Source organism: Oryzias melastigma, linkage group LG4 (assembly GCF_002922805.2).
Source record: "Oryzias melastigma strain HK-1 linkage group LG4, ASM292280v2, whole genome shotgun sequence".
In the NCBI taxonomy this organism is placed as follows: domain Eukaryota; kingdom Metazoa; phylum Chordata; class Actinopteri; order Beloniformes; family Adrianichthyidae; genus Oryzias; species Oryzias melastigma.
In genome coordinates, this window is record NC_050515.1 from 21,844,949 (window position 1) to 21,855,110 (window position 10,162).

General features: G+C 37.7%; 1 protein-coding gene across 1 annotated transcript in view; it reads left to right on the forward strand.

Moving 5' to 3' along the window:
- Positions 1 to 2,447: 2,447 nt before the first annotated feature.
- Positions 2,448 to 10,162, forward strand: part of apc2 (APC regulator of WNT signaling pathway 2) — a 39,707-nt gene continuing 31,992 nt past the window's right edge. Inside the window, exon 1 of the mRNA XM_024278326.2 lies at positions 2,448 to 2,781. The gene's annotated coding sequence lies outside the window, so the exon portion shown is untranslated. The remainder of the gene's footprint in view (positions 2,782 to 10,162) is intronic.

Consider the following 10,162-nt stretch of genomic DNA (forward strand, 5'->3'; position numbering starts at 1 on the left):
ATAAAATGTGTTTTTCACTCTTATTACTTCTGTTGATATTATATTACTTTGATCTATTTATGAATCTATTGACATATTTGAATTAATTAAATACATTAAACTTCCACACACATTTGTTTATGCCAGTTTTGTCCTTTGTCTTGTTTTGCATAGTACAGGTTTTGGAAACTAACTTCCAACTTGAAACAAATTTATTTAGACAATGTTGCTCCCTAGTGGTAACAGAGAAACACTGCAGAAAAAAACACAACAAAAGCCAAAAATCAATCAACAGAAGTTGTTTTACATCTAAAATAACCACGACAGCTGGTGATCTGTACAGGGTGAACCCCCCTTCACGCAACAGTAGCTGAGACAGGCTTCAGCAACCCTGCGACCCCATAAAGGATATAACATGCTAGGAAAAAGGATGGATGGACCAACTAGATTTTTTTTTGTTATGATTGGTGCTAAGATGAGGCAGAAAATATTCAGACAACATAAATACAACACAATAAAACAAATGTACTTGATTTAATTGTTTACGTGTGAACTTATATGTTTATGTGTGCTGTGGCAGAGGAAAAAGCTGCCATAAACGCTTATGGCCCGAGGTTCTGGTCTGGACAAAACAGAGTCTCCTGCCCGAGGAGAGATCAACAAACAGTTTGTGTCACAGGTGAGACATGGACAGCGAAAGGGATGTATGAAAAGTAGCTTAAAATTTACAGCACAACACAAACATGACCAAAGACAACAACAAACTAAACCGCAAAATCCTCACTGCAGTAAGGCTGGATCCAAATTCTTTTTCTACCTTTTAGCCCTCCATGCAGAGAAATAGTCTCTTCAAATCCAGACGTTACTAATCCTCAATGATGTCATCAACTGTCGCCTGTCATTTACGTTAGCATGTAGGTGCTTGGAAAACAAACATCGGTTTAATAACTTTAAAAAGGTCACGTAAAAAAAACCCAAAAAAAACGTAAATTTAAATGTAAACATATGCTTCAGCGAACACCCATATGAAGAAATGGGTTTGTCCTCTGCGCCACAAGCGTGATGCAGATCACTCTACTGGCAGAGGGAAAGCCAGCCTTAAGTCGCTGTGGCTCCTCAAAAAACACTTTCACTACACTACAGCTTCAGATGCCCCTACAGTTGGAGCAATTAAGGAGTAACCAGAGGAGTAAGGAATAAAATTAATACATTTCAGCATTCTGCATTAAACTTGATTCATGTTCTGCCTGCAACACAATTCCAAAATGAATAGCCTCCAGTGTTTTATTGCTTTGGATGTCTTCCAAGTGTATGACAAAGTGATTCAACTCATGTTGACAATACATAAAAAAAGACAGCTATATCACTTTCACCTACACAGACCACATACTGAGTAGTTATTAGGAAGATAACGATTAATCGAAATGTGTGTAATCGATTTTTATTCCTACAATCCAACCAGATCAATCTGTCTGAGGCCGAATTGGACTGAATTGACTAATACCATCCAAAAATAATTCTAAAATTATATAAATTGATAATCAATCTTGAAAAATATCATTTTAGTTGAGACACAATAGGTTTATATTACTGTAAAATCAACATTGCATCACAGAAGATAACATCCATGTGATGACAGTAAAAATGATCAAATCATCATTACTGCCTGTGAGGAAACACTTTGAATTTTACAAAGACGTGTCCATACAGTGTGGTTGAAAATTCTAAAAATGTTCCATTTATATTAATTTTATATGGAAAAAAACAGTGAACCGAACTCTATGAAACAAAGATGTGAATAGATTTGACATTAATTATTGTTTATGTGTTTGTACACATATTTCTTTACACTTGATTATCTTGCAAGAAATACAATGAATCTGGAAAGTTTCACCTTCACTGCAGGTATTTATCTCTGAGTCACACTGGTTTAAGTTTTGGCTAAAGATGTCCTGGATTCATTTTAGGTCAGTGAAATGGATTGTTCAAAATGAACCAAAATTGAAAGTGAATTGAATTGGCACAAATATAGAATCGAATTGTTGATAAAATTAATTGTTTGTTATTCATTTGATTTTTTTTTAATTTCCATATTGTTTAAAAGACGAAAAAAGCAGCTTGGTGCCCTTTTCCAACTTTGAGCCCCTGACCCTCTATGATCACGTGAACGCCCCTGCTCAGAATTGTTATTTTAATCCTAATTTTTGCTCTCCATCATCAGAAAAATGACATGAGAGCATGTTAGAAACACTATTATCATTGGAGTGGGTCTTTACATAAAAAACACACACATTTAATGCTACAAAATGAAGATTGAAATCATAATAAAATAGATTTTTTTAAAAATGATGTACATTTTTAGATGAATAAGTCTGAAATGTCATACAAATAAACACATAATCATCTGATTGCCATGTTTGTGGATGTGTTGCCAAAATTACTCTTATTAGGTAACAGAAAAAATCAAATCAATGTTTAGAGCGCCCTCCCTGCAACCCCCCCTTCCACCGCTCGCCAGCCCCTCCCCCTCCTCCTCCCTCCCTCCTCTCTCCATCACTGCTCTCCCTCTCCTCCTCTTCTCTTCATCAGTGCTCTCAAGCTCTCGGAGCGACGAGATCTTGACCCGCCGCTGCTTTGTTCCCGCATTTATTTCCCCTTTAGATCAGGTGAAATCTGTTAGAACAGACACCCTTTCTATCTGGCACGGCTTGGTTTGGCTCAGCTCGGTTTTACGGCTGGAATGAAGACAAAGCAGAGCAGATTGGATGCGATGGGGATGATGGGCGCGGACTGAACATTCAGGTGAGGATCTGGGGTTTAAGCCTCGTATGTTTATGGAAGATTTTTACCCCCTTTTATTATTATTGTTATTATGATTATGATTATTATTGCCAATAATATGGGAATTTGGAGGGTGTCGTCATGTTCCTCCATGATGGAGGAGCTGATGAATCATAGATGCCATTAAAGCAGCAGCAGCAGCAGAAAGGAGGACAGACAGAAAAAACAGATTCTGAACCAGTTTCGACGTTCTGATCCAAATCCAGAATCAGATTTTCCTTTATTTGCAGATCATCTTAATTCTCCTGAGTTTGTTCCAGCTGCTTTCTCTGGGGTCTCTTTTTCCGTGTTTTGCATTACCAAGAGCTGTTTCGTTGTCGTTTCGTTGTCATTCAGACATAGACCACCCTTTGCTTGTTGTTGGGGTTTTTTTGTGCTTCTCTGTTTGTTCAATTTTGGCTCTACTGGAGCAGAAATGTGCTGTAGTCTGAACAGAGAGCTCCCTTTTTATTCCAAAATAAATAAAAAATGATTAAAAATTGGAAAAATGTTCTTTAAATAAGCAAAAAACAAAGGAAAGGAAAAAAAATCTGTTAATTGTGTAAGAACATTGATGTTACCAAGTAAAATTATAGTCAAGAAGAATGTATTTTTAAATTAATAATATTTTTCTGCTGAACAATTTTCTCAACAAGGTTATTTTTCTTGTATGACAGAAAATAAGAAAATAATATTTTTTTTTCTTGAAACTTGCTGTGTTAAGACAAGGACCTCTAGTTGAGCTGCAGAAGGATTCATATTCTTATCTTTCTGGTATATTTTGATTAGAATTGATTGATTGATTGATTTTCCTTTAGAAAGGAAGTTAAAAATGAATTCCCTTTTCATGGGTTCCCCAGCGTCCTGCAAATACAGGGTTGTGTCAGGAAGGGCATCCGGCATGAAAACAGTGCAAAGCAGTGAAAGCTGTTTTACTGTGGCGACCCTGATGGGATAAGCTGAAAGGTGAATAACAACTTTTCATTTATTTTCTCTCACGTCATTTATAAGGTGGATTAGCTTCAGTTATGCAACATAAAATGTGTCAGATATTTTGATTTAACCCTTGTGATATCCAAGGCATGTTAATGTTGGGAGTGGGGTCATCTGGACCCCACAAGATAGAACAAGGGTTCAAAAAAAAGACATCATTAAATATGGTAGTTTATTACACTTGCGGTGTATTACATTTCTTGGATTGAAGCCTCTTTTTTTATTTTTTTTTATTTTTATTTTTTACACCCGTTCCATCTATGGGTCAACTTTTGACCTTTTTGTTTTAAGAGAGCCTTATGCAAGCTTTCTGATGTTGAATCCTATCAGATCCAAGATATCAAAGATGTCAGGAAAAACCTCAGGAAATATGCTATTTTTCACCACGACAATAAAATATTATGATATATGCTCCCAAACACAATTATTTTCTGAAATCTAACAACAGTTTCCCAAATTCATTCATTAATCCCCAAAACGTGGCTGTACGGTGTATTCATTGTGGTGGTTGGCGTTCTTTCCTCACAGCAAGAAGGTCCTGTTCAAGTCTCAGCTGAGACACTTCTGTGTGGAGTTTGCATGTTCTCTCTGTGCATGTGAGTTTTCTTCACGTCCTCCCACAGTCCAAAAACATGTTTCATATGGGGAATCGATTACTCTAAATCCTCCTTAGGTGTGCATGGATGTGTTTGTAGGGGTATCATTCACTAGATATGTCTAAAATTCATTTTCACCAGATAATAGCTGTGTGGTGTGTTTTCAGTATCTGGTAGGGGCACATTTTTGCTCCAAAGGCGTAGTAAGAAAGAAGAATTGCTAAAACACGCTGGTCCTTGGAGTCTAAGACTGCAGTGGGACATGATAACTGTAAAAAATGAATAAATAAACATCTTTGTCACTGATGATGAAAGAGTGTAAGGGCTGCTGATGGGGAAAAGGGTGTGTCCCCCAAGGTTGACGGTTCACACAAAGAAGCCCAGCTCCCTGGTGGTTTGATATATCTGGGGAAGATGGAGGGATTAGTGACGAGGCCAGGGGGACATGCCAGGCCCGGCTGCCCCACCCTGAAAAACACACAAAGAAAAGGAAGATAACAACTCATGATTTACAAGAGCCACGCGACAGTCGGACAATAAGACAAACGAGACAATGTGAAGCATCGACAGTGACAATATTGTCACGTTGGGTGATGGTGTGTCTGCTTGTGTGTGTGGGAAGAGACAGTCTGTTCAATTCTACAGTGAAAGACTCCCTGCAGTTTGTGAGTGAACACTGACAAACAGAGACTAAAGATATTGTTGAGTTCAGTAAGAGGGACATGTTACACAAGCTGGTCGTCTTTATTTTTTAAACTCCCGAAATTAATGAGGTGCAGCGTTCACAGTCTTCAGATTATTTCCTACTTTTATTGACTTTATGGTCAGTTTAACTGTTTTTAGCTTTAACTAATTTTGCATTAACCTCTTGAGACCTTCGTGTGGACATCTCATTTTGGGTTATGTTACCACAATAGCTAATCCTGCCTGTGTTACAGTCATAAATACAACTGCTACCGTGTGATGGTGAGGCATTGTCAGAATCTTCAAGGTTTCGTGCTCCCACCCAATTTTTGAAAATTGTTGGCATCTTTAGCGGCTGGATGGCTCAGTGGGCTAAGTGTAGGGCTGACATGCAGGAGCAATCCCAGGGTTGTCCACTGATCCCCATCCAGATTGGGTCCCTTGGCAAGACCCTTGATGCTGCTGCCTAACTGGGTCCCTGTACCCTCCAAATACAGGGTTGTGTCAGGAAGTACATCCGGTGTAAAAATCACTGCCAAATCACTGATGCGAAACAGTGTTTCGCTGTGGCGACCCCGAAAGGGATAAGCCGAAAGGTGAAGAAGTTGGTGTGTTTATGAATGTAGTTGGCGGTTGTCAGGTGGCCATCACCATGACCATCTATTTTTTACTCCCCTGTGCCACTGGGCGTCGGTGACCCTTGATATGGACAAATCATCTAGTCTGAACTGTAGCCGACCGGCGATTCCAGGTGCTACCGACCTGAAGCCACCCAGGTGTTACCCTATTTCATGTTGGTTCATAGCCCCCTATCACTGGACCTGCAACCTCGAGATCATGAAATTGGCCCTGGTGGCCTCTGACCAACGTCAACTTTTAGAGAAAAATCGTCTGGTAGCCACAAAATCTGAACTTTTTCCTAAAAACCTTCCCAGCTGCTGCCTGGAATGTAAAAATGCAACTCCTACTTTGCAATTACAAATGTTGCTGCGCAGCAACCTGCCAAATATGTTGAGAAACTTGCATTTAGGTCGCATTTTGGGATATGTGGTCGTAGTATAAACTGGGACTCTGACTACGTGTGTATTGGATTAGCTCATTTATTAGCATGGGTCTTAAGGGGTTAAAAAACTCAGTTCCTTCAAATAATTGCCTCATATGTTTTTTGGTCTTGTTCATATTTATGATTTAATTTTATCTTTAGGTTTTTTATGTTAATCTAATGAATGGAGAAAACACTCTAAAATGTTGCGTCTTTATAGAGCTAACAGCAAACTTTAGCCTGAATGATGACTTTTAATCATATAAATGTAAAATACATGATGAATGAGGTCTAAATTAACTTTAAAATAATGAGTGTTTTATTAAAATAAGATTTTTTTAGAGCCTATTCAGATTTTTTAAAACAAGTAACTGATCTACTTCAGCTGTTAGCATTTAGCTAAGAAGTTGAAGCAAGTTGTCAGCAAGTACTGTTTACCTTTAATCATGCTTTTTTCCTTGCAAATTTAGTCTGGTTTAGCCAAGAGCTCTTAAGTTGGACGCCTTTACAGGAAAATATAACATTTTTCATTATTTTTTCACTTCAGCTTTCTTTCAGTGTGAAATGTTTTTAGCTAGAATTTGTCAAAACCCTTTCAGATCAGAATTCTTTACCATCTTTAGCATCCAGTCTAGTTTTCCCACAAATGTTTATACAGGCAACTTTATCATTCTTGTTAAAAAAAAAAATGCAATAATAAAGGCAAAAATATGCATGAACTACAAACAGTAACGGTGGTTAAACGGTATTGTGATGATGTAACATTATGTCCCCACCCTGCAAACGTGCACCTCACTGTGTAAATCAGCAAAAACTACCATGACATTAGGCTACACAACATTTGTCGATGTACAGGACAACAGCCATGTTTGCTGATAAATGTTTTGTTTGTTAATTAATTGGTAGAAGCTTTTTTTTCTATGAGATAACAACTGTTTACTTCAAAATAATAAAATTTCAGTTCATTATCTTGAAATCAAGCTCGGTATCTTATAATAATGTCTAAATGATGAGTAATCTATTACCAACAAAAAATAATGGAAATAAATCAATGTTCATTAGATACCACTAATTGTTGCTTTTCTTGTCAAATGATGATGGTTGATTTTGAACGCTGTTTCAAATGTACAATTTCTGCCAGAGTTAGACCTCGACTAAAGTCATCATAAGTTCATTAGTGATGATTCTGTGGACGTCATTTTGACTCACATGACCAATGAATTACTTTGCTTTTCTTCTAATCTCCAAAAGAGGAAAAATTAATTTTGTTCTCTTGAGAAGACAAAAATAGCTTTCTTGAGATCATAACTTTTAATAGACAGTGCATGTAGACATGGTCAATACTGCAGTTCAAGCTGAGCTTCAGAAGGGGGACGAAAGGTGATTGAAGGGACTTTTGGCATCAACCACATGAAAGCATGGATCCATCCTGTCTTGTATCTATGGTTCCCGCTGGTGGCGGTGGTGTAATGGTGTGGGGGATATTTTCTTGGCTCACTTTTAACTTGTTAAATCTGTGCCATGAGAAATTAAGGCTGTTCAGAAGAAAAAGGTGCATAAAATAGAATATCTCAATAATGTTATTTTTAAATAACTGTTTAATGTAGACATAGTATATTTTATTCAGTCCCAGGAACCCATGACTTTGTCTCAAATCCATTTATTTTGTTTATTAAATTGACAGTTGTTTAAATTCTAATCAACAAAACTCCTGGTTGACCTTGACCTTATTGGTTCTGACTGATTCAATCAGTGACTCAGCATCACTCACAGACAGAGAGTTCTTCCTCTCTGATCCGGAAAAAGGCCGCAGGAGGAAAAACTGCTGTGGCGTTACATAACAGGGAGTTTTTTGGAACAAGAAGCACTTGATGGAGAACGTGTGCTGACAGATTAGTTGGGTACAGTCTGTCAGCTCTGACTTATGTGTTGCTGGGTGTTTACGAAGTTGCAGTTCATGTCAGAGGGCTGCGTCTTACTGTGGGAGAATTCTGTTATGTAAAAAAACAACAACAACAACAAAAAAAAATCAAGAAAACCCCATACTTTTTAAGCCCTATTTAAAGCTGTAGTCACATGCACCAATACGAGTACACCGTATATGAGTACAGTGAGTTTTTCGGTTGTCCAGGCCCATGAAGGCTGCATCTTAACCCTTGTACTACCCTAGGCATGTTTACATTAAAAGTGGGGTCATCTGGACCCCACAAGACAGTGCGCTGAACTTTTTTTTCAAGGATTTTTTATCTTCACTGGTGTCTGTGACAGACACAAAATCCTGTCCACCTTCGTCATGGGAGGGATCACACATCAGTATAAGGGTGGGGTCATCTGGACCGTAAGGTTAGTCGTGACTAAGACCTATAACATTGTTAGTGTGGCATGACATTTTGTACAATTCTCCTAGAATAAGAAATGAAATGCTCTTTTATACCCACTTTGTCTCTATGCAGACCATTGTTGCCATCACAGCAGCCTCAGAGCTACAAAGAGGCAGCTGTTTACACTGAATGTGCAGCTAAAGCTGTTCCAGCTCAACCACTTCGATCCATCACTACGGGTTTGTGTTCACACATCCCCATCAGGCTCCATGACGCAGCAGAATATTTCAGTCTTCATCCTGCTGCTTGTCTACCCAAGTTGTTTATTTGTTATGGGAGGAAGTGGTTGCACACTTTGGTGTTACATAACGTCAGTACAAATAGTTTAAAGGTGCCAAGAGCTGAAAAATGTTAAGCGGAAGGTGTGTTATAATAGATGGACAGAGAACTTGGAGCACTACCGATTAATATGTATTCATTTAAATTCAACATTTAAGTTATATTTGAATGTATTTGTTGATTTAAAAATGGAGATAAGAGGGCTATATGAAGGAAAAGCAGATTTAATCAATATAAGCTTTTGATTAAATCTTGGGAGTTTGTGAAACGTGTGAAACATTTGTGCATTTAATATTTGTAGGTATTTTACATCAAAACTGCTGGTAATTAATATATTTTATCACTTTATTAGCCTATGTGTCCAATTCCTTCATGCATATAATATAATAGTAGACCGCGACTTTCTTTAGAAGTACTATACTTTACACACTATGAGGCACACTTAAAAGTCTTGATTTTTTTAAACAGTACTGCGCCTTATAATCCAGAGCACCTAATATATTGATCAATTCTTGTTGTTCTTACTGATGTTGAAGCAATTTCAACAGGTAAACAATGCTATGTCAATTTTTTGCATGTTTTATTGTAAAAACACTAGCGTAGCTAATGTAGCTAACGTGGTTAACGGTTTTTATGTGTTGCTATAAAAGTTGGGATTTAGCGCAGTCACAATAATTTGTTTTAATGGTGTCAGTCCTTTTTTTATGTTACAAACAAGGTTGGTCGTTACAGGTATGGTGAAAATGCTAACGTGGCTAATGTATAATGTGGCTTATAGGTAGAGTGTTACAAACAAGTTCTAAAGCTGCTGTGAACACAGGTAATAAAGTCTGATCTGCTGACTCTTGCAATAGTTTACCGATTTAGTTTAACCAAGCAAAAAACTTCTTTTAGCCTTACTGATAGCTATACGGTAAGTGTGGCTGTAGAAATGTGTTAGCAAGGTTCAGCTGTCTGTGGGAGAGGTAGAGCCACTGGATTATAAAAAAACCCAACATTTTGCATTAGAAATTTAAGATCTCCTATTTTACTCCATAAAATCATACGTGTTAGGTAACATACATGCTAAATGCTGTGTAAACTGATATCTGAAGAGTGGTACTGGAAAGAAAAAGGGGTAGGGGCGTGATGTGCAGTATGTGTGGGGTTTGTCTGGGAACTCTGACTTCCTCCCACAAGCCAAAAACATGCTTCATAGGTTGGTTGGTTACTCTGAAGCAGGGGTCTGCAACCTTCAAGACTTAAAGAGCCATTTGGGTTGATTTTTTGCTGAACACAACCCATCAGGAGCCACAAAGTCTTAGCTCACCCTTTAGAGAAAGAAAACACTGATTTGTTTTTAAGATATTGTTCCTATTTATGATGCATATAAATAAACTATTGTTTTT